Below are 23,084 nucleotides of genomic sequence, written 5' to 3' on the forward strand. Positions count from 1 at the left end.
ATATACACATCTTGGGATATTTGTTTTGCTGAATAGCTTCTTTGGAAGTAAATTTGAGTAGCTTCAGGTCTGTTTCAGATGATAGTTGCAAATGTTTTGTTTAACAAAACAAAACTAATTCAATTGGAAGTTCGCTCCCTTTATTTCTACAGTTGAGCTTTTTTCCCCTGCACACCGCAAGTCTCTGTCGCATTACAAAATAACATGTAATGCATAATAAACATTTAAAAATTCAATTTAGGCAACTGAATACAGAGCGTGTCCAAAGTGATTATATTTAGAATATTCAATTAGAAGTTAACTCTCTTTAGTCCTACCTTCAACCACAAGCACATAAAGCTAAAAAGAACTTCAATAATATTCGTGACTTTATTTTTGCTGTCACTCAAAGTCTCTCTCACATTACAAAATAACATACCATTTCTAATCTGCGTTTCTAAATTCAATTTAGGCAACCTAATATGGAGCATGTCTAAAGTGTTCAGAATGTGAGTGTATGTCACTAAACAGTTTGGACCCGGAGATTAGAAGCACCTCCTTACATTGCAGAATGTCTCTCCTTGCATTTTTTTTTTCAAATTGCTCCAACCCTAAAATGCACAGTAAAGGAAAGCTGTGTGCCTGAGAAACAAAAAGTGAGTTGGCAGTGAAACATAACACCTAGGTAAACTTTTGAAAGTGCATCTAATGAACTACAACAGGACAGTCCATAAGTTTTTTTTTGAAAAATCCTCAACATCTAAACCATTGCAGGTAACTGTCTGGGTACATCAGGAGTGTCTGGTTAAATTAGAGAGTATTACAATAATCATTACCACGAATGTAGGTCATAAACAGTACATTTCTCTGCTCACTAATAGCTTTGACAGAGGCAGTTAACTCATAAAAATCAGCAAAAATTCGCCATTACACTACAGTATTAACCCACTCAGTTTCAATGAGATGCATGAATCAGAGAATGTTGCAACAAATGATGTGAGTTTGAACTAATTCAAGTTTATTAATTTACTTTGAGATGATAACAAATGTTACTGCAATGTGGGATTTTGGATCCATTAACTTCATATTCAGGAGCTTTAAAGATACTCAATAAACAGGCTGAACTAACCAGAATGTCAGTGTCCTGTTTTCTGATAGTCATACAGTGAATGCTGTATTCAGTGACTTTCCTTTTTAAAGAAGAAATGCCAAGTGAAATGTGTCCATTGTGAATAAATGGGAAAATATTGTTTGTTTGGTAGGATTTTACTTTAGTTGATTCATTTTCCCTTTAATCGGCCGGATACTGCAATGTGGGATGCAATTAAGCTGCAATGTTGGCAGCAATTAAGCTGACTGCAGAAAAGGTCCTTGAGTTCCCAGTTTCATTTACTGGAAGCAGATGGAGTTTCTGCAGTGGATCAAAGATATTTTGCCTCACTGTTGACCACTTGGTGGAAAACCAACTGCAAACCATAACCACTGCCTCCGCACAAACAAATCTACTCAGCAACAATGCTGGAGAAAGGTTTATTTTTCAGTTGTGTAACTTGGAGAACTAGTCTCTCCTCTCACGGAAGGAAATATTCGCAGAGTCTCAGACACAACCAACATCAACAGCTCATTCGAGGATCACTACAGCACTGTTTAATATTGAGAAAAATTGATAAATAGTCATAGAGTCATGGAGTGATACAGCATGGTTACAGACCCTTCGGTCCAACCAGTCCATGCCAGTCCTAATCCCAAACTAAACTAATCCCACCTGTGTGTACTTGGCTGATATCCTTCCAAACATTTGATATTTATTTACTTATCCAAATGTCTTCTAAAGGTTGTAAGTATCCACCACCAAATCATCTCACACAAAAACCATTCTCTGATATCTTTTTTAAAATTTTTCTCCTCTCATTGTAAAAACATTTTCCCTACTGTTGAAATCCTCCACCATAGGGAAAACACGCCAATGTCTGGGTCAAAAATTAAAACAATCCCAGCTCCAAACATTTACAAAATATCACTGTGGATCTTCCTCGAATCCAAAAAAGATTGCCCCCTTTGATCAATGATTTCTAAAATTTACTCGCATATCTGTTGTGAAGGACGTTTTCAAATAACTTCAGAAGTGCAAATGGTTCACATCAGTCGGATTAAAGTAACATTTCGTGCGTTACCCCACACACAAAAAAGCGTGTTGACATGAATTGCTCTGAGGAAGTCTACGATGGATTCTTTTATCAAACAAAATCATTTCCAATGTTGTGAGGGCTCGTCCACCTTCTGTGCGATGATCTGAATTTTAAGTTGTGTCTGACTGCAGATGAAACTGGCTGATCTGTGTAAAAGTACAGTTTGTGCCTATCACATTGTTAATTTATATTGCTGACTTTAGTTGATAAAGTGACATTGTCCCAGGCATCATCTGGCACCAATAATTAGATCATTAATTTCCGCAGCGCTCGCCAGAGAGTCAGGTGGAGTTTATTGATATGTGATATTTTTGAAACGAAAGCTTCGTACATTTCCAGGGTGAATCATGTCAATTAGAGCCATTCACCTTTCCACTCATGGCTTTATAAACTTATATGAGGTCACACCACCCCCTGAACTCTCACCGTCCAGTGAAACAAGTTCCAGTCTATCTGGATTTACAACGGTGGTTCTGTTCCCTCACATTCTGCTGTTAAAGATCATCCTGCCACCCCAGATCCACAGAGAGCATCCCTTGTTACTAGTTCAAAGAAATGAAAGGAACTTCTCCCACCATATTATTCAATTTTAGTTGGCTTCAAACACCATAAAAAATAAATGATCATGTCATTGCTGATTTTTGGGAGAATGCCGTGTACACAGTATCTGCTGAAATACCTGCAGTACCATCCTGAATCTGGTTTGCAGGTTCATCTGTTGCTCACAAACGCAACCAGACATCAGGGAACAGTGAACATCGCTCAACCCCACTCCTCCACCCTCCCCCCACCCCCGTACTTTGCTCTTTGTGAAATCTGTGTTGTCAATAATAAGTTAAAAGAAAGTGTTTTTTTTAAGCGTTCTTAATTCATGTTGCTGATCTTGGCTGAATGTTGCTGTTAGCATTTCTGGGGAATATGTCTGTATCTTTTTCATGTCGGTTAACAATGATATTAAGTCAAGAATAGTCAAAATGTCCTGAGAAACAATGTTTATAAATGGGCCTATTAGCTCCTCAGGGCTGTACCAACTGTTTGAATATTGATACAGTTCTGCCCCTACTTTTTCCCCCATAAGCCAGGATTTACAGCATTGGAGATCATATCTATGTTGATAATGGATTAGACCCCACACAATGTTCCCGAATGTTTACAGTGCTATCACCTGCAGGGTCATGGACAACATGCTATAAATTGGGTTTTGGCTGGAAGGCTCTGTCTTCATGTGATATGGGTGCGATAGGTGAAATGATCTCTCTCTGTCGTGAAAACTTTCTACTACTCTAAATTCATCTTTCCTACTATGTTTCGTTCAGAGGCTCGAATTCACATGATTCATGCCGGAAATATTCCAAGCATTTGTTTCAATGAGATCAATAAACTCCACCTGATAGTCTGGCTAGTGATGTGGAAATTAATGGTCTAATTAATGGTGCTAGATTTTGCCTGGGACAACATCACTTTATTCAACTTTATTCAACATCACTTTATTCAGCAATATACATTAACAATGTGAAAGGCACAAACTTACTTTTACCCAGATCAGCCAGTTTCATCTGCAGTCAGACACAACTTAAAATTCAGACTATTGCACAGAGGATAGACGAGCCTTAAAACATTGGAAATGGTTTTGTTTGATAAAACAGTCCATCGTAGACTTGCTTGAGCAACTCGTGACAACAAACTTGCTGGATTTTTTTTTGTGTGGGGTAACATATGAAATGTTATTATATTCCGACTGATGTGAACCATTTGCACTTCAGAAGTTATTTGAAAATGTCCTTCACAAAAGGTATGTGAGTAAATTTTAGAAATCATTGATCAAAGGGACAATTTTTTTTTGGATTCAAGGAAGCTCCATAGTGATATTTGGTAAATGTTTGGAGCTGTGATTGCTTAAAACTTTTAACTAAGACATTGGCATACAGTGCACAACTTCTCAATTTGCTGTAACATGAAACTCGTAACCACTGTGAACCTGGAAGGCGATGGTTCAGAATTTAACAAGGACCTAGCAAGGTTCGTGGAATGGACCAACAAGTGATTCATGAAATTTAACAAAGGCATTTCTGAAATGATTAGTTTAGCTAGGAAGAATGTAGAGACACAAATTCACATCTCTGTTTGCATTTCAATATGCTATAAATTACTTTTCCATTATATCCTAAAATACATGTGTCTTTGTTCATATTTAATACACTCTATCTTGTTCCAGTATTAAGATAGTTTCTTTATTTATTTCACTCAAGACTGTATGCTGTATTTTTGCCTCAGTATTGACCAAACTCGGTTTGGTGCCAGCTTATATTACTTGAGCTGCTTTTTCAGGAAGTGAATCTCTCCACCTGCTATGTCAAAATAATCTGTTCATGCTTAGATAGAAATAAATCCTGTTATTATCATCCCAAATTCAGGCTCGGTTATTTTGTAATTATTCATTGGAAATGAACAGAATATGACTGGCCTGCTGGCTTGTTCTTGGTGGAGTGGGAGAGGGAGTTAAAGTGTACAGCCATGGGGCCATGGGGTTGGTGTCCCAGAGATGTTCTCTGAAATAATCCGCAAGTTAGTGTCCTGACTCCCTGATGTAGAGGAGACCACGTCAGGTGGAACAGACACAGTGGATGACATTTGTGGAAGAATAGATAAATTTCTCTGGGATGTGAAGGATCATTTGGAGCCTTGTCGGAGGTGAGGGGGAAGGTGTGGGCACAGGTTTTGCACTTCCTGTGGTGGCAGGGGAAGGTGACAGGGCTGGGGAGTGGGCTGATGGAGGGGCATGGGCCTGACGAGGGAGTCGCGGAGGGAATGGTGTTTCCAGAATGCAGATAGGGATAGGGAGGGAAATATACCCGAGTGATGGGGTCTGTTTACAGGTGGTGGAAGCAGCGGAGGATGATATGATGTATGCAAGGTTGGTGCGGTGGAAGTTGAGGACCAGGAGGGAAATTGCAGTCTTTGAAAAAGGAGGTTATCTGGGATGTTTTATGGTGGAACTGGTCCTCCTGGGAGCAGATGCGATGGAGGCAGAGGAACTAAGAATAAGTGATGGCATTTTTACAGGAGGTCGGGTGGGAGGAGTGTAGTTCAGGTAGCTGTTGGAGTCAGTGGGCTTGTCGTAAATGTTTAGTCGGTCACTGGAGAAAGAGGTGGAGAGGTCGAGAAAAGGTAGGGAGGTGTCCGAGATGGTCCCTGTGAAGTTTAGGTCAGGGTGGAAGGTCTTAGTAAAGTTGATGAACTGTTCAACCTCCTAGTAGCAGCATGAGGTGGCGTTGATACAGTCATCAATGTAGCGGTGGTAAAGGTGGGCAATGATACCAGTGTAGCTGTGGAAGATTGACTGTTCCACATATCTGACGAAGAGGCAGGCATAGATGGGGTCCATACAGGTGTCCATGGCTACCCCTTTGGTTTGGAGGAAGTGGGAGGATTGAAAGGAAATGTAGTTGAGTTTGAGCATGTGCTGCTTGGGTTGGCATGACAGGAAGAAATGGAGGGCTTCGAGGCCGACATCATGGCGTTTGGATGTGTACAGGGCCCGGACATTCTGTTCATTCTGGGGCTTATCAATAGCTTGCAGTTATTATGGAACTGCAAGGGCAATGGCTGGGAACTCGGAGAAACCAATGTTTAAGTCTTCTGCTTGAAGCAAATTCTGACTAAAACATTTAAACACCACAAAGCTCACTGTCGGAAATGCCAGTGCTGCAACTTTTAATAATATTTGAAACTTTGTTAAAAATAGGGATTTTTAGTCATAGTTTCTGAAAGAATCAAGAAAATAATTATCTGTTAGAACAAGCTCTTTCAAAGAGAGAGGATTTGCAAAGTTTGAAACCATACGGTGCTGTGGTTTATTTGAATTCAATGTCGGCCAGAGTTAGATACAGACAAGGTGATCTCTCCATATATTGGTTCTGTTAATCGGACACACCGACATACCTGAATGTACAAAACTGTATTATTTGTTTAAGTTGATCAAAATCTAGGAAATAGATCAAACAGAATGTATTCAGCTGGGGAGGTGATGGATACAGAAGACAGAATCTAAAACTGGGAACATTAAATCTGAAGAGAGAGTAACAAGTAGTACAAGATCAAAGACATGACAAGGTGCAGTCGATATGTCCCAGACCTTAGTGAATCGAATGAGCTTGTTAGATGGTCGAGAGACTCGTCCAATGACGTCCTGGAATCAGACTGTGAAACAGAGATCGAAAGGTCGATTTGCAAATGTCACTTCAAAGTCACTTCACATTCTGTGTCCTGATATAGGCCACATTGGCAGATGTTTCCACCAGATTGCATCCCCTGGGTTTATTTTCTGATCAGAAGTGAGATGTGTGGCTTGCTGCTGGCACATAGAAACAGGAAGTTGTGTGCCTGCTGAGAATGATACATCAGGCGTTACTTTCCGTATTATCAGCACAAACAGTCTTCCTGCCTCTGAGGGTGAACACACACTGACAGTGTCAGGAACAAACGGACTGATTGCTGTTGGTCTCAACATTGTATTCAATTCCATTCCCATTTTCCAGAATGAAACAGAAGAGACACAAGATTATTTCTGCGATAGTAAATTGTCTGTCAGAGAGATAAGAAGAGTTATCACCAGGCGAAAGGAGCTAAATGACAATGTGTAGTTTCGCTCATAAACCTATGTTTAAAAGTAGAAAGTTTGAGGGAAGTTAATAAGTAAATCTAAGAGACAGCATTGATTAAAAGTTGAAATTGTAAGGTTTAAGCAATAAAATTCAGCACGGCTTCAGTGGAAGTGATATCACATCTGACATGGCTAATACTGTTTTCCGAAGAGGCAATGAGATGTGTCATCGAGTGTAAAAAATGGATGTAATGCTTATTGATTTCAATCGGATTTTTGACAAGATCTTGCAACTTCAATAAGGTAAGGGTTCATGGGATCTGGTGCAGTTTGGCAAATGCATCGAAGGTTTATTTGGTGGCAGAAGGTAATGGCAGTCTTTGTGAAGACATCTTGTGTCCAGTGGCTTGCTGTTAGACTTGGTGCTGGATCCTTTGCTGTTTGCAGCGTATATGAACGATCTAGTCAAGAATGTAACAATTTTCATCAGTAAGTTCAAAGATGAGGTGAAAAACATTTGACTTTGCAATTAATGAGGATGAAAGCCAGTTTGACATCGATGACCTTGCCTGTTGGAGAGAAGAATTGAAACCAGAACATTATATCCTGAAGTCTGTGAAGTAAAGCATTTTCGAGACTAACAATTTAAGCGAAAATACAATGCACGGTAGGAATCTACAAAATACAAAAGATAAGCGATCTTCTGTTGTGCATATCTACATCATGGGGGTGGGGGGATATTGTGGCTAGACTATTAATTCAGGAAACTGGGGTCTGAGCCCGCAGTGCTGCCACATAAAGTCGTGAATTATGGTTGACAATTAAACAACTCGTTGGAGGAATAAGCTCCACAGATATTCCCTTGCTCTGCACAAAACATCAGCGCAAAAGTTAAGGCTGAAGCATTCACAGCAATCTTCAGCCAGAAGTGCCAATTGTCTGATCCATCTCGGCATCTTCCAGTGATCACCAATATGACAGATACCTGTCTTCAGGGAATTCACTTCTCCCCATGTGATATCAAGATACTGTTGGGCGGGGGGCACTGGTTACTGCAAATGCTATGGAGCCTGACAAAATTCTGGCAATAATACTGATGACTTGTGCTAGCCAAGCACTCCCGGTACAGCTACAGCACTGGCATGGACAATGTGGAAAATAGGCCAGGCGTGTCCTGTGCACAGAAAATAGGTCAAACCACCCTGACAAATTACTGCCCCATCAGTCCATGCCCAACCATGAGTTAGGTGTAGAAGGTGCTATCAAGAGTGCTATCAAGCAGCACTAGCTCAGCAATAACCTGCTCGGTGACATAAAATGTGGGTTACACAAGGCCTACTCAGCTCATGACTGAATTACAGACTTGATTTAAACATGGACAAAGAACTGAATTCCAGAAATGAGGGGAGAGTGACAGCCCTTCACATTAAGGTCACATTTGACAGAGTGTGATATTATAGAGTCCAAGCAAAACTGGATTCAATGGGTATCAGGCGACAAACTCCCTGCTGCCTGCAGTCATACCTCACACAATGGAAAATGTTTCTGCTTGTTAGAGGTCAGTCGCCTCAGCCAAAGCAAATCTTCGTTGGAGTTCCGAAAGAAAGTGTCCTCGGCCCAATCATCTTCAGCTGCTTCAGCAATGACCTTCCCTCCATCAGAATGTCAGAAGTGAAATCTGCATTAATCTAGCACTTTTTTGTGACTCCTCAGTCCACATTCAAATGCAACAAAATCTGGACAATATCCAGACTTGAGCTGACAAGTGGCACATAGCATTCACACCACAAAACTGCAAGGCAATGACCATTGACAATAACAGACAATCTAACCAAAACCCCTTCATATTCAATATTGTTATCTTCACTAAATCGTTCGCCATCAACATATTGGGTTTCCTTGTTCATTAGAAATTGAGCTGGACACTCCATATAAATACAATGGTTGTAAGAGCAGGCCAGATGCTAGGAATACTGCAGCGAGTAACTCACCCTCCTGACTCGCAAAGCCAATTGACTGTCTAAGAGACAGTGGTCAGGAGGGTAATAGCACAGCTCGCCCCTTGACTGGATAGGAGCAGCTTCAACTGCACTCAAGAAGCTTGGCATTGTCCAGGACAAAGCATCCCACTTGACCGGCAGCACATGCACAAGTGTCCATTGCCTCCAAATCTGATGCTTAGTACCTGGCGTATGCACTATCTAAAATACTACACTGCAGTAACTTAGCCACTTCCTTAGACAGTACCTTCCCACTGCCACTTGCATCTCGAAGGACAGGAGCAGCAGATACATGGGAACAGCACCACTGTAAGCCCCTCTCTAAAACACTCGGCATCCTGACATGGAAATATTCACTGATCCTTTACTGTAACTGGGTCAAAATCTGGAATTCCCTTCCTCAGGGCACATGTTATTTCAGAAAGGCAGCTTACTGCCATTTCCTGAAGGACACCTACAGACAACTAAAAGCAACCACTGTGTTCCATGAGTCAATTTAAAAAAATCATTCAAGCTAACATGACAGTTTGATAAAGGTTGAGGAGGCATTATGAGCATTTAATAAGCAATCGAAAGGTTTGGAGTAAAGTTCCAGAATCAATCTCTACCATGGTAGCTTCAATTAATGAAATGAAAATGCTGGAGTAATGAACGATATTCACAGACCTACCAAAGGTTTGAAGCATGTTACATGGTTCAGTATTGTTCTTCAGAGGAGGATGTGTGACCTTCCTACCTGGCCTGCCCTACCCGTTCAACAATAAGGCAATGGTCCTTTCCTGTGCCGAACCTGACTAAGAAACCAATCAGGAGAAAGTGAGGACTGCAGGTGCTGGAGATCAGAGTTGAGAGTGTACTGCTGGAAAAGCAGTAGGAAAATCAACGTTCCAGGCACAACCCCTTCATCAGATATCCTAATGAAGGCCTTATGCCCGAAACGTCGATTCTCCTGCTCCTCGGATGCTGCCTGACCTGCTGTACTTTTCCAGCACTACAGTCTCGACTGAGAAGCCATTTGGTTGTAATAAAGCTTCTTAAGAAAGATCAACCATGATTAGCTGAGCAAGATGGCAGGCCTTCAAAAAGGTACCACCTTCTTGGGATATGTCAGTAAAGAATTCAAAAAATGCAAATGACGGTGAGTCAGGCTCTTCAGACAGAGTCCGGTACACAGTTTAGATTGATGATTGGATGCAAAGTCTCCTGTGATGTTGCTGTGAACAGCAGGAGAGTTCTTGCCAGTATTGCACTTCAATATTTGTTCATGATGTAATGTGTCAGATTTATTGCATTTCTGTTTGTGACCGCTTTCTGTGCTTTCCCAACATTAGGATCACAGTGGTGATATCACGAGACCAGTATTCCCAAACTCCAGTTTGGTGTTGAATGGATGGCGTTTGGAATACCATCGTTTGCCCAGGGTGAAATTTGAATTTAAAGAAAGCCTGGAATCGAAAAGAAAGCCAAATGGTGACCATGTAACCCGAGTCAATGGAAAAATACAAGAACAGCTGGTTCACGAATGACAAAGTACCTGTCACCTTTACAAGGTCTGGCCGACATGAGATTCCAGACCCACTGGGAAGTAATTGACTGTGTTTTGAAGTGGCTTTAGCAAGCTATTCAATGGGCAATTGGGGATAGGGACTCGATGCTGACCCTAGCCAGAAAGTAATAAGTGTAACGAAACCTCGCAACAACTATATCAATTAAATGTAATTGTTGAGGCAGTTCCTGATGTCATTCAAGTATTTCATGTGAATATTCTAAAACGCACTTTGAGTGATGTTGCATCGTCTAAACGGACTGCAATATAACTCAGTGGGACATTCAGAGTAGATCCAGTTCCACATTGAAGTTTAATTGCAGAATTTTCAAAACGGAATTGGTAACCTAAATAAAAGTTTTAAATTGTGTTTATCTTCCAGAAATAAATAAAATCTGTTGCAATTCATCTTCATAAATTTGTATTCACTTCTGCAAATGGTCAACATTCTTAAAATAAACTTGTTTCGATTTGAAACTAACCAATAAATCACTTCGTTCATCTGGCTATGCTGTCATCATCACTTCCTTGAAACTAATTAAGCATTTATGTAAATAAACACAGAAATAGAATTCTCAGAATAGATTACAGAACAACAAAACCCCAACTTATATTTCCCCACAAGCACAGCACACGAATTGTGGAAAAATGCAAATAACTTAATGGATTCCAATACTAATTGATGTTAGGACTTTTTACGATATAAAAGTTGTATGATTGTTGAATGACAGAAGTATCAATTGTCATGTTTAGTCAAAAAACCTATAATTAAGAGATACATTGGCACAGCTAATATTACTGTCTCTCTTTTTCTCTCTTCCCCTCCTGCCTTCCCCCCATTTTTCTTTATATCTGATGCCTTGTTTTGCCTCTCCACAATCGGACAATGTTTTCCTCAATAACATGAAGCCAACACCTCACCAACATATCCTTTCAGCCAAATTCATCCATTTCTCTAGAGAGATTGGAGTCATTAGAGCAAGATTTTCTCAGTATTGAATGATCTGGAAATGCTTGATAGGAAAGAAGCTGCAAGACTTTACTGTGTTAGTGTTTTCATTGTATCTCAGCAGTATTGTTCTTGGCTGAGGAATGTTTAATAGTGTAATGCATATTTAGTCTATAATTAACCTTTACTGCACATCTCATGGAATGTTTAATATTGTAGAGGTCGATTTATTCTGTATCGACGCTGTGTTGTACCTGCTCTGGGAGGGTTTTTTCAGGGAATCTTGGATGCAGATCTACTCTGTGTCCTAACCAAAATGTATTTGACATATTTGCATTGGGCAGCACAATATAGAGGGAGATTTACCCAGCACATTACATGAGCTGTACAATCACAGAAAACATTTGATGTAGCCGTGTAAAGGGGCTTGAACTCCTACCCACTGTCATTCTGATTTTGAAATGCTTGATACCAGAATAAAAAGGGAACAACACTATGCTTCAAAAATTTGTTATACAAGTAGATTATCATCTACAGGCACAGACATACACATGCACATATGCAAATCATCTATGAACAACCCTTGCAGTGTTTAATGGATGAGTGCTGAGAGAGCTTTAATTTGCAATGTGTGTATTCCATGCAACACATGCCGACAGTTTGTTTGATATGGTAGTTTAAATATAGTTTTGATCTGTCTTTAACCTTTTCTGTGACAGCTGTGGTTGTGTTTGACAAATATTCAACAGAACTGGAGGACTGTAAATGCAGTCACTGCATTAGAGGCAGAATGCAATGCCATCAAACAGGGAGAAAGGCGATCCCTGTGTATTTTCATGATGAGGAGGGATTGAAGCAGCTGAGCGTCAAACATGAAATGGAGGTTAGTTTGACTGAGGCCGAGATAATTCTGAAAAGACTAACTTAGAGCAAAGGTTCATGATAGAGAACCATAAGCAGCCTGTTCAGCCAATGGAGTTTGGTCTTCCAAACAATGACGTCATAGCTGAGCTGATAATCCTCACCTCCACTTTGGAGTGTTTTAACTGTCAGCATTGATTCAATTACCAAATCAAAACCTGTCCATTTCAGCCTTCAAAATACTGAATGACCCAACCTCGACAGTCTTCTGTGGTAGAGAATTCCACAGATTCACAACATTCTGAGAGACAAAATTCTCTTCTGCCTGAAATTTGTGACCTCTAATTCAAAGATTCTACTCCCTGGTCTGAAACTCTCCCACAAGGGGAAACAACATTTCTGCATTTACACCATCAAGTTTCCTGAAAATAATAGATGTTTCAGAATGTCACCACTGAATCTTCTATGTTCTAATGTGTATTGGCCCAAACAACTCAATCTCTACTCCCAAGGCAGTCATTCCATCTTCTGGATCAGTCGACTGAACCTCGTGTGGATTGTCTCACAGTCCAGTGTACCTTTTCTTTGATATTAGTCCCAAGAACAGGTCACAGTATTCCAGTTGTGATAAGAATAGAGCTTTTTTTTCAGTTTTAACAAACATTATAGTCATTCAGATATCCAGCACAGAAACAGACCCTTCAGCCCAACTGCACTAACCAGATATCCCAATCTGACTGAGTACCATTTGCCAAACATTTGGCCCATCTTCCTCCGTTATCCGTTCATACACCCATCCAGGTGCCTTTTAAATGCAGTAATTTAACCTGCCTCCACCACTACCGCTGGCAGCTTTTTCCGTTCACTCACGCAAGTGGGCGGCACGGTGGCACAGTGGTTAGCACTGCTGCCTCACAGCGCCAGAGACCCGGGTTCAATTCCCGACTCAGGCGACTGACTGTGTGGAGTTTGCACATTCTCCCTGTGTCTGCTTGGGTTTGCTCCGGTTTCCTCCCACAGTCCAAAGATGTGCAGGTCAGGTGAATTGGCCATGCTAAATTGCCCGTAGTGTTAGGTAAAAAGGGGTACATGTAGGGTGGGTTGCGCGTCGGTGTGGACTTGTTGGGCCGAAGGGCCAGTTTCCACACTGTAAGTAATCTAATCTAAGAGAAAAGGTTACCCCTCAGGTTCTTTTCAAATGTTTCTCCTCTCACCTTAATCTGCTGTCCTCTAGTTTTGGACTCTCCCACTTGAGGAAAAAGATCTTGGCTATTCACCATATCAATGCCCCGCATGATTTTATAAGTCTTGTTCAGGGCACTCCTTAGCCTCCTTTCCTCTCACTTTAGGGAAAAGAAAAGCCCCAGCCTATTCAGCCTCACCTTATATCTTAAACACTCCAGTTCCAGCATCATTCTTGGAAATCTTTTTTACATCCTCTCAAGTTTCACAAAATCCTTGAGCGGGATGATCAGACAGATTTGTCTGTAATAATTCTAAACGTAGCCTCATAACTGTTCTGTACAGCTGAGACATGACATCTCGACTCTTACACTTAATATTAAGACCAATGAAGGAAAGCATGCCAAACACCTTTTTCCCCACCCTGTCTCCCTGCAACTCCACTTCCAAGGAATGATACATCTGCACCCTTTGGTTTCTTTGCTCAGCAACACTCCCCAAGGCCCAGCCATTAATTGTATAAGTCCTGCCCTGGTTTGCCTTACAAAAATACAACATCTCACATTTATTTAATGAAGCATGGGTTCATGAAAGGCAGGTCATGTTTAACTGATTTATTGGAATTCTTTGAGGTCATAATGAGCGTGGTAGACAATGGGGAACTGGTGAACACAGTGATCTGGATTTCCAAAAGGCATTCAGCAAGGTGCTGCACGAAAGGCTGCTGCATAAGATAAAGATGCAGTGTTACAGGCAATGCATTAGCATGGACAGAAGATTAGTTCACGAACAGAATGCAAAACGTGTTTTTCTGGTTGGCAATCAGTGGCTAGTGGTGTGTCTCAGGGATCAGTGTTGAGACTGCAATTGTTTACATTTCAGGTAGATTGCTTCGAGTTAGAGACCAAGTGTGGTGTGTTGTAGTTCGCAGAAGGCACTTAAATGAGTGATAGAGCAAAGTGTGCAGAAGGATATAGACAGGCTAAGTGAGTGGGCAAGGGTCTGGCAGATGGAGTACAATGTTAGTAAACATGATGTGATCCATTTTGGTAGGAATAATAGCAAAGTGGACTATTATAAAATGGTGAAAAATTACAGAATGCTGCTGTGCAGGGGGACATGATGCATAAAACACAAAAGTATGGTTTGTAAGTCCAGTAGCTAATTAGGAAGACAAATGGAATAATGTTCTTCATTGGCAGTGGATAGAGTTAAAATTAAGACTTTCTGCTGCAGCTGTATAGGGCGCCGGTGTGGCTACGCCGGGAGTACTCTGTATACTTTTCATCTCCTTACATGAGATGGTACTGGGTTGGGGTTTGCTGAGGAGGTTGACCATGTTGCTTCTGGAAATGAGAGAGTTGTTTTATGAGGAGAGATTGAGCAGACTGGGATTACACTCATTGGAATTTAGAAGAATGGGGGAGGGGATTGTAAAATTATAAATGGGATAGATACGACAGAAGCGGGGAGGCTGCTTCCACTGGTGGGTGAAATTAGAACTACAGGGCATAGCCTCAAAATAAGGGCAGCAGATTTCAGACTGAGTTGGGGATGAACATCTTCACCTAAAGGGTTGTGAATATGTGGAATTCCCTGTCTAGTGGAGTAGCTGAGGTTAACTTGTTGAATGTTTTAAAGGTCAAAATAGATTTTTGAACAGTAAAGGAATGTAGGGTTATCGTAAGCGGGTGGGTAAGTGGAGCCTCAGTCCATTGAAAGATGATCCATGATGTTATTGAAAGGCAGAGCAGACTCATGGGGTTAGATGTCCTTCTCCTGATCGTATTTCTTATGTTTGGATGTTGCTATGTTCAAACAGGCCACCAATCCGAAAAGTAATGCTCTCTGACTACTAAATAAAAACTGAAAGAACAGTGGATGCTGTGTATCAGAAACAAAAACAGAAACTGCTGGAAATACTCAGAAGGTCTGGCAGCATCTATGGAGAGAAAGGCTCACCAGTTTATGGTTCCCTGGCTTTTCCATACAACTTTCTTCAATACTGCCGCCACATTAGTCACTCTTCAGTCTTCTGGCATCTCACCTATGATTATCAACGATACAAATATCTCAGCAAAGGGTCCAGGAATCTCTTCCTTAACTTCCCACAAAGTTCTGGGAAATACCTGATCAGGTCTTTGAGATTTATTTCCATTCTTCTGCTTTAAGACCTCCAACACCTCCTCTTCTGTAAGATGAACTCTTTTTAAGATCTCATTATTTATTTCCCAAGTCCCTTAGCTTCCATGTTTCTGTCTACTGTAAATATTGATGCAAAATATTTCCTTAGTGTCTCAGCCATCTCCTGAGTTTCCATAGAAAGCCATGTTGATCTTTAAGGGGCTCAATTCTCTCCTTAGTTATTCTTTTAACCTTAACATAATTTTAGAATCTTTTCGGATTCTACTTAATTCTATTTGTCAATGCAATTTCATGTCCCCCTTTTGCCCTCATGATTTCCTGTTTAAGTATACTCTTACTGCCCTTATACCCTTCTCAGGATTCACTCGATCCCAGCTGTCTATATCTGATGTATGTCCCGTTCATTTTCTGGATAGGAGTATCAATTTTCCTTGTCATCGAACTTTTCCCATGCCTTGCCCTTCACACAAATGGGAACATACCAACACTGAACTCTCACTGTCTCATTCTTAAAGGCCTCCCACTTATCAACCGCCCCCTTACCTGTGAATAGCCTCCCCCAACCAACTTCTCAAAGTCTAATACCATCGAAACTGGCCACAGTCCAATTTGGAACATTCATTTTTTAATCAATTTTATCCTATCTCGTCATTATTATAAAACCAATAGAATTATGATCACTTTCCCTGAAGTGTGCCCCTATGGACACCTCAGTCACTTGCCATGCCTTGGTTCCCAACAGAACAAGTTGCACACTCTCCTAGTAGGTGCATCCACTGATTGAAAACAAAGTTTTTTTGTACACACTTAACCAATTTCTCCCCATTCCAAGATCTTAGCACTATCCCAAACTCTGTTTGGGAAGTTAAAATTCCCTACCATTATCCTTTTTTTCTTACAGATAGCTGAGACCTCCTTTCATATTCGCTTGTGAATTTCCCACTGACAATTGGGAATCCCATTTTACAATCCCAGCAGGGTGATCACCTCTTTCTTATTTTTAAGTTTCATCCCTATAACCTCACTGGACAGTCTCCAAGGAATATCCTCTCTACATCCGGCCATAATGTTCTGACTAACCAAAAACACCACTCCTCCTCCTCTCTTGCTCCCCTGCCCATACATTCTATCATATCTGTATTCTGGAACATTAAGCTGCCAGTCCTGTCCATCCCTGAGCCACAATTCTGTAATGGTTATGATATCCTTGTCCCACATTCCCATGCATGCCCTGTGTTCATCTGACTCACATGTCAGGCCTCTTGCATCAAAGTAAATGGAGCTTAGCAGCCTTACCTTGCTCTTGCCAAACTGTTGTCTGCCTTGACTCTTAGAATTGCTCACCTCACCTCACCTCAAATGTCTCTTTTCTCACTATCTTGTTGGTTATTATCACCTCCCTTACTAGTTTAAAACCTTCAGCATACTGCTAGCAAATTTCCCCACAAGAATATCGGCCCCCATCCAATTCAGGTCCCTCTGAAATAGGTCATTTCTATCTCTGAAGAGATCCCAAATAATTGAAAAATGGGAATCCTAGCCCCTGCAGCAACTCCTCATTTGCTGCTCTATCTGACTATTCCTACTCTCAATATTTCATTAGTTTTTAAACAAATCGCAACATGATGTTTGCCATCCTTACTGACAGTTGAAATTGGGTGGCATGGTGGCACCGTGGTGAGCACTGCTGGCTCACAGCGAAAGAGACCCGGGTTCAATTCCCACCTCAGGAACTGTCTGTGTGGAATTTGCACATTCTCCCTGTGTCTGTGTGGGTTTCCTCCGGGTGCTTTGGTTTCCTCCCACAGTCCAAAATATGCAGGTTAGGTGAATTGGCCATGCTAAATTGCCCATAATGTTAGGTGAAGGGGGAATGGGTCTGGGTGGGTTGCTCTTCGGAGGGTTGGTGTGGACTTGTTGGGCCAAAGGGCCTGTTTCCACACTGTAAGGAATCTAAAAGCTAACTTTTTGTGGTTCGGACATGCGGACTCCCTGCAGATTTCAGAATTCAATCTCTATGTCAATAATACTCAGCCTCTCTATCTTGCCTGTTAAAATGCATAACTTCACTACTTGTGTCTGTTCTCATGTATTTCATCCGCATTGCATTAATCTGCAAAGCTCCTTGTTCACTCTGTTGTCCTATCTGTATCCCTCCGAAAACTTCTTTTTGTGTCATACTCACCACTTGCCTCCTCTCCAATTTTTGTGTCATTCGCAAACTTGCCTACAACATATTCCCTTTCCTCATCTAAGTCATCAAAATATTTTGTAAATTTTTGTATCCCCAGAACTGATTTATGTGGTACTCCACAGATTGACATCCAGTAAAATAAAACTCTTAATCAAACTTTTCGGATTGGGATTTCAAAAATCCTCTCTCAACAATACCTCCAAAGCCACGGGCTCCTATCTTATTCAGTAATCTTATGCATGGTTGTTATCAAACACCTTCAGAAAATCAAAACATATTACAATCCCTATTTCCTCCATTTTCTCAAAGAATTTCAATACATTTATTAGGCAACATTTCCATTTTGTAAAGCCATTCTCAGTGTTCTGCTGTAAAATCTTTTTTTATAGACTCCACCATTTTTCAATAAATGATGTTAAACGAAGTAGCCTCAGTCAATCTTTTTTGTGCCTTGACTTTTTTTTGAGTGAAGGTGTTGGTTGAAGGATCTACGATCAGCCCTCACTTCCACCTGCTGGAGAAGTACTGCCATTGCATCTGCTGTGAAAATCTCAACAAAATGTATCTGATGCTCATCAACTGAGATAGTAATTCCACAAATGATCCAGCTCATCACCTTCTGCTGGTGGTCCCAGATTTTACAAAGCAACTCATTAAAAGTCGACAAGGCTTAAATAGCATCAAACCAAGATCAATATTGGAGCAAAGATATCTCAATTCCTGATCACATATTTTTGTTCATCTCTTTTTAGGACATTAGCTTCGACAATGTGGAGTCTGCATGGGGGGAGTTGTGAAATACCAAGGGACAAAAAACATGAGTGGGTGTCATACACAGACCCCCAGACTGCAGTAGTCATGTTGGAATAGCATTAAACAGGAAATTAGCCAAGCATGTGAGATGGATACATCGGTGATCATGGGTAATTTTAATTTGCATCTAGATTGGACAAATCAAATTAGCCACAATGTCTAAGAGGAGGAATTCCTGGAGTACATATGAGATGGCTTTCTTAAGTAACATGTGGATGAACCATCTAGAAAGCAGGCCATCTTAGACTGGGTACTGTGTATTGAGAAGGGAACATTGCCAATCTAACTGCGTGAGACTCCTTGGGGATGAGTGACTATGACATGATAGAACTTTTTTATCAAGATGGAGGGTGAGGCAGTTGATTTGGAGACTAGGGTGCTGAATCGTATTAATGGAAACTAAGAGGATATATAAGGTTTGAGTTGGCGTTTATAGATTAGTGAAAGTTGCTTAAAGGTGTGACAGTAGATTGGCAATGGCGAATAGCCAAGGAAATCATGGGGGAGCTGCAACAACTATTTATTCCTGTCTGGTACAAAAGCAAAATGGGTAACAGGACCAATCCATGACTTAGAAAGGAAATTAGATAGTATCCATTTGAAGGAAGAAGCATAGAGATTGGCTAAGAAAAATAATAGGTCTGATGTTTGACAGCAGTTTCGAATTCAGCAAAGAAGGGCCAAGGGATTGATTAGGATGGGGAAAACACAGTACAAAAGGAAGCTTGCATGGAACATGAAGACTGAGACTACAATGTTCTACAGTACGTGAAGAGAAAGAGATTGGTGAAGACAAATGTAGATATTCTACAGATGGAAATGGGGAAATGTATAACAAAGGACAAAGAAACAGCTGAACAACTAAACACATACTGTCTTAAAAAAAAGACAGTTGTGCAGGAGATTAGTGAGGCTGCAGTTGGAGCATTGTGTTCAGTTTTGGTCACCTTGCTCGAGGAAGGATGTTATTAAACTGGAAAGAGTGCAGAAGAAATTTATCAGGATGTTGCTAGGACTCAATGATCTGAGTTATAAGGAGAGGCTGAACCAGCTAGAAATTTTTTCTTAACTGTCTAGGAGACTGAGAGGGGATCTTAGAGAAGTGTAAAAAATCATGAGAGACATGCACTCAGTCTTTTTAGCCAGGGTCAAGGAATCGAGCATTAAATGTCATTAGTTTAAGGTTAGAGGGGAAAAATATAAAAGGGAATCTGAGGGGCTATTTGTTTACACAGAGGCTGATACGTGTATGGAATGAGCTGCCAGCGGAAGTGGTTCAGATGGGTACGTTAACAACATTTAAAGGCATTTTGGCAAATACATGGATAGGATGTGGACCAAATGCAGGGAAACAAGGTGAGCATGGGTGGACATTTTGGTCGGTATGGACTAGTTTAGGCCAAACGACCTGTCTCTGTGCTGTAGGACTCTCTGAATCGAAGATACAAATCAAGTACCAGAAATCCTGGAGAATGCAAGATTTAGTGAGAGGGAAGAACTGAGGGAGGTCAATAATAGTAGAGAAATGGTGCTGGGAAATTGAGGGGATTAAACCCAATAAATCCTCAGGGCCTGATAAATCTACAGCCCAGAGTATTAAGGAAGTGGTTCGAGAAATAGTGGATGCTTTGGTTATCAGGATTCTTTAGATTTTAGTGCAGTCCCTGCAGATTGGAGGGCAGCTACTGCCACTCCAACATTCAGAAAGAGCTGTACAGAGAAACCAGGCAATTATAGACCAGTAATCTTCAGATCGTTAGTGGGGAAAATTCTCTAATCCTTTATCAAGTACTTTATGGCAGAGCATTGAGAAAGCCATGGCAGGATCAAACAGAGCCAGCGTGGATATATGGAGGGGAGATCATGCTTGATAAATCTATTGGAATTCTGCGAAGATGTAACTGTCAGAGTTGACAAAGGGGAACTAATCAATATGGTATATTTGGGCTTTCAGAAAGTGTTTGACAATTCCCACTTAAGACATCACTGTACAGGATTAAAGCGAATGGGATTGGGGTAAGTGTACTGAGATAGATAGAAAACTGATCAGCAGAGAGGAAACAGAGTAGGGCTTAAGGGGTCCGTTTCAAATTGGCAGACAGTAACTAGTGGGTTACCACAGAGACCCCAGCTATTAACAATATATGTTCATGATTTGGATGAAGGAATAAAATGTAATATCTCAAGATTTGCAGCTGATACCAAATTGGGTGGGAGGGTGAACTGTGACGAGGATGCAGAGATCCTATGGCATGATCTGGACAGATTGGGTGAGCGGGCAAATCAGTGGCAGATGCAGTTTATTTTGGATAAATGTCAGATTATTCACTTTGGAAATAAAAGCAAGGTGGTGGATTACAACCTGACTGGCTGTAAAGTGGGAGAGGGGAGTGTGCTGCAGGACCTACATATCCTTGTGCACCAGTCGCTGAAGGTACGCATGCAGGTGCAGCAGGTAGTAAAGAAGGCAAATGTTATATTGGCCTTCATTGTGAGATGTTTCAAGTACAGGAGCAGGATGTGTTGTTACAGTTGTACAGGGCTTTGGTGAGGCCACACCTCAAACACTGTGTGCAGCTTTGGTCTCCTTTATTGAGGAAGGATGCTCTTGCTCTGGAGGGAATACAGTGAAGGTTTACCTGACTGATTCCGAGGATAGTGGAACTAACATATTAGGACAAGTTGTCTAGGTTAGGATTGTTTTCGCTGGAGTTTAAATGAATGGGAGGGGATCTCATTCTAACAGGACGAGAAAGGGTAGATACAGGGAGGATGGTCCTGATGGTGGGTGTTTCCAGAATCAGGGGACGGAGATGAGGAGATACTTCGTCACCCAAAGAGTGATGAGCCTGTGGAATTCATTACCACCGGAATTAGTTGATGCCAAAGCATTGAATGTATTGAAGACACGGCTAGATGTAGCATTTAGGGAAAATGGGATCAAAGGTAATGATGAATAAACAGGACAAGGCTATTGAGCTAGATGAAGAGCCATGATCATGATGAATGGCAGAGCAGGCTCAAAGGGCTGAGTGGCCTCCTCCTGCTCCTATCTTCAACGTTTAAGAGGATATTGCCCTGAGAAAACCGTGGACATTATTAGTGCTTTCCCATTTACCTCAAAATATTACTCATCACCCCACCCGAAAAATAATGTGGAGACATAACTTCTCAAATATCAATGACACAGCTCCTCCCAAAAGTCAAGATGTGATGGTTGAAGTGCAGCTTTGCTCATTCTTAACACAAGATGTCATTTTGTTCTGTGATTGTTAGGGTGTGTGTCTGCGTTTCTGTATGCGTGTGTGTATGCGCGCGCGCGCATGAGTGTGTGTGTGTGTGCATGTGTATTTGTGTGTGCGTGTGTCTGTATTTCTGTGTGTGTGCACATGTGCATTTGTGTGTGCATGTGCATGTGTCTGTGTATATCCATGGCCGTGTGTCTGTCTCTGTATAGCTGTAAGTGTGTGTGAGTGTCTGTGTGGGTGCCTCTGTGTGGCTGTGTGTCTGTGAGTGTGTGTGTGTGTCCGCGCGGATGTACATTTCTGTGTCTGTGGCCATGTGAAGCACATCATATTTCCTTGAAACTACTTTCTTTATCAGAGGCCACCAGCATGCTCCAGTTGCTGAAAGGTGCTCTCATGTATTTCAGATTGTGTGCCTCCATGCAATGTAACGCTCCTGTTTGACGAAGAGACTAATTCATAACAGACAGTTTTTTTACCACCGATTTCTTACTAACAATTATAGAGTGTCATTATGAGTTATTGCCTTTAGTTTTAGCGTCTAAGGTGATGTCTGGTCACCCTAACAGCTCATGTCAAACCAATGGAAATCTTCCCATTCATTTCTCTCAGCCAATAGGGACTCTCTCCATATATAGTCGATGTTCAGGGCTGTCATACCATTCTTCAGCATACCTGAAGCAGATCCTTTGGTCCATCACTAGCTGCCTGGCTGTAGGAATCTTACCATGCAAGAAGTACATTGTGTGGGCGGCACGGTGGCACAGTGGTTAGCACTGCTGCCTCACAGTGCCAGAGACCCGGGTTCAATTCCCGCCTCAGGTGACTGACTGTGTGGAGTTTGCATGTTCTCCCCGTGTCTGCGTGGGTTTCCTCCGGGTGCCCCGGTTTCCACCCACAGTCCACAGATGCAGGTCAGGTGAATTGGCCATGCTAAATTGCCCGTAGTGTTAGTTGAGGGGTAAATGTAGCGGTATGGGTGGGTTGCGGGTCGGTGTGGACTTGTTGGGCCGAAGGGCCTGTTTCCACACTGTAATCTAATCTAATCTAAATTCACAAGTCACATGCTTCCATTCTGTTGACATGTCCAAGACATGTTTGTTGGATGATTTAGGGACTCTCCATTTGAGAGGACACAGAATTCAAGAATTTGTCATGTCACCTCCGAATCTCAGCATTCCAACTGGGATACCCTCACCCAATTCAACCCAACAACTCCTGCATGTCTCCATACAACAGCCTTTTCACTCCTCCCTCTGCATGTTCCAAGACCACAAAACTCCTCACAAGTGCACCTGTATCTCTCAGATTACTTCAGACCAGACAACCAAGGGAAAAGCAGAAAATGAGGACTGAAGCTCAGAGTCAAAACATGTGG

The sequence above is a fragment of the Chiloscyllium plagiosum genome, unplaced genomic scaffold, assembly GCF_037043375.1.
Source record: "Chiloscyllium plagiosum isolate Xiang-an unplaced genomic scaffold, Cpla_swu_hap1 HiC_scaffold_40, whole genome shotgun sequence".
NCBI classification, from domain to species: domain Eukaryota; kingdom Metazoa; phylum Chordata; class Chondrichthyes; order Orectolobiformes; family Hemiscylliidae; genus Chiloscyllium; species Chiloscyllium plagiosum.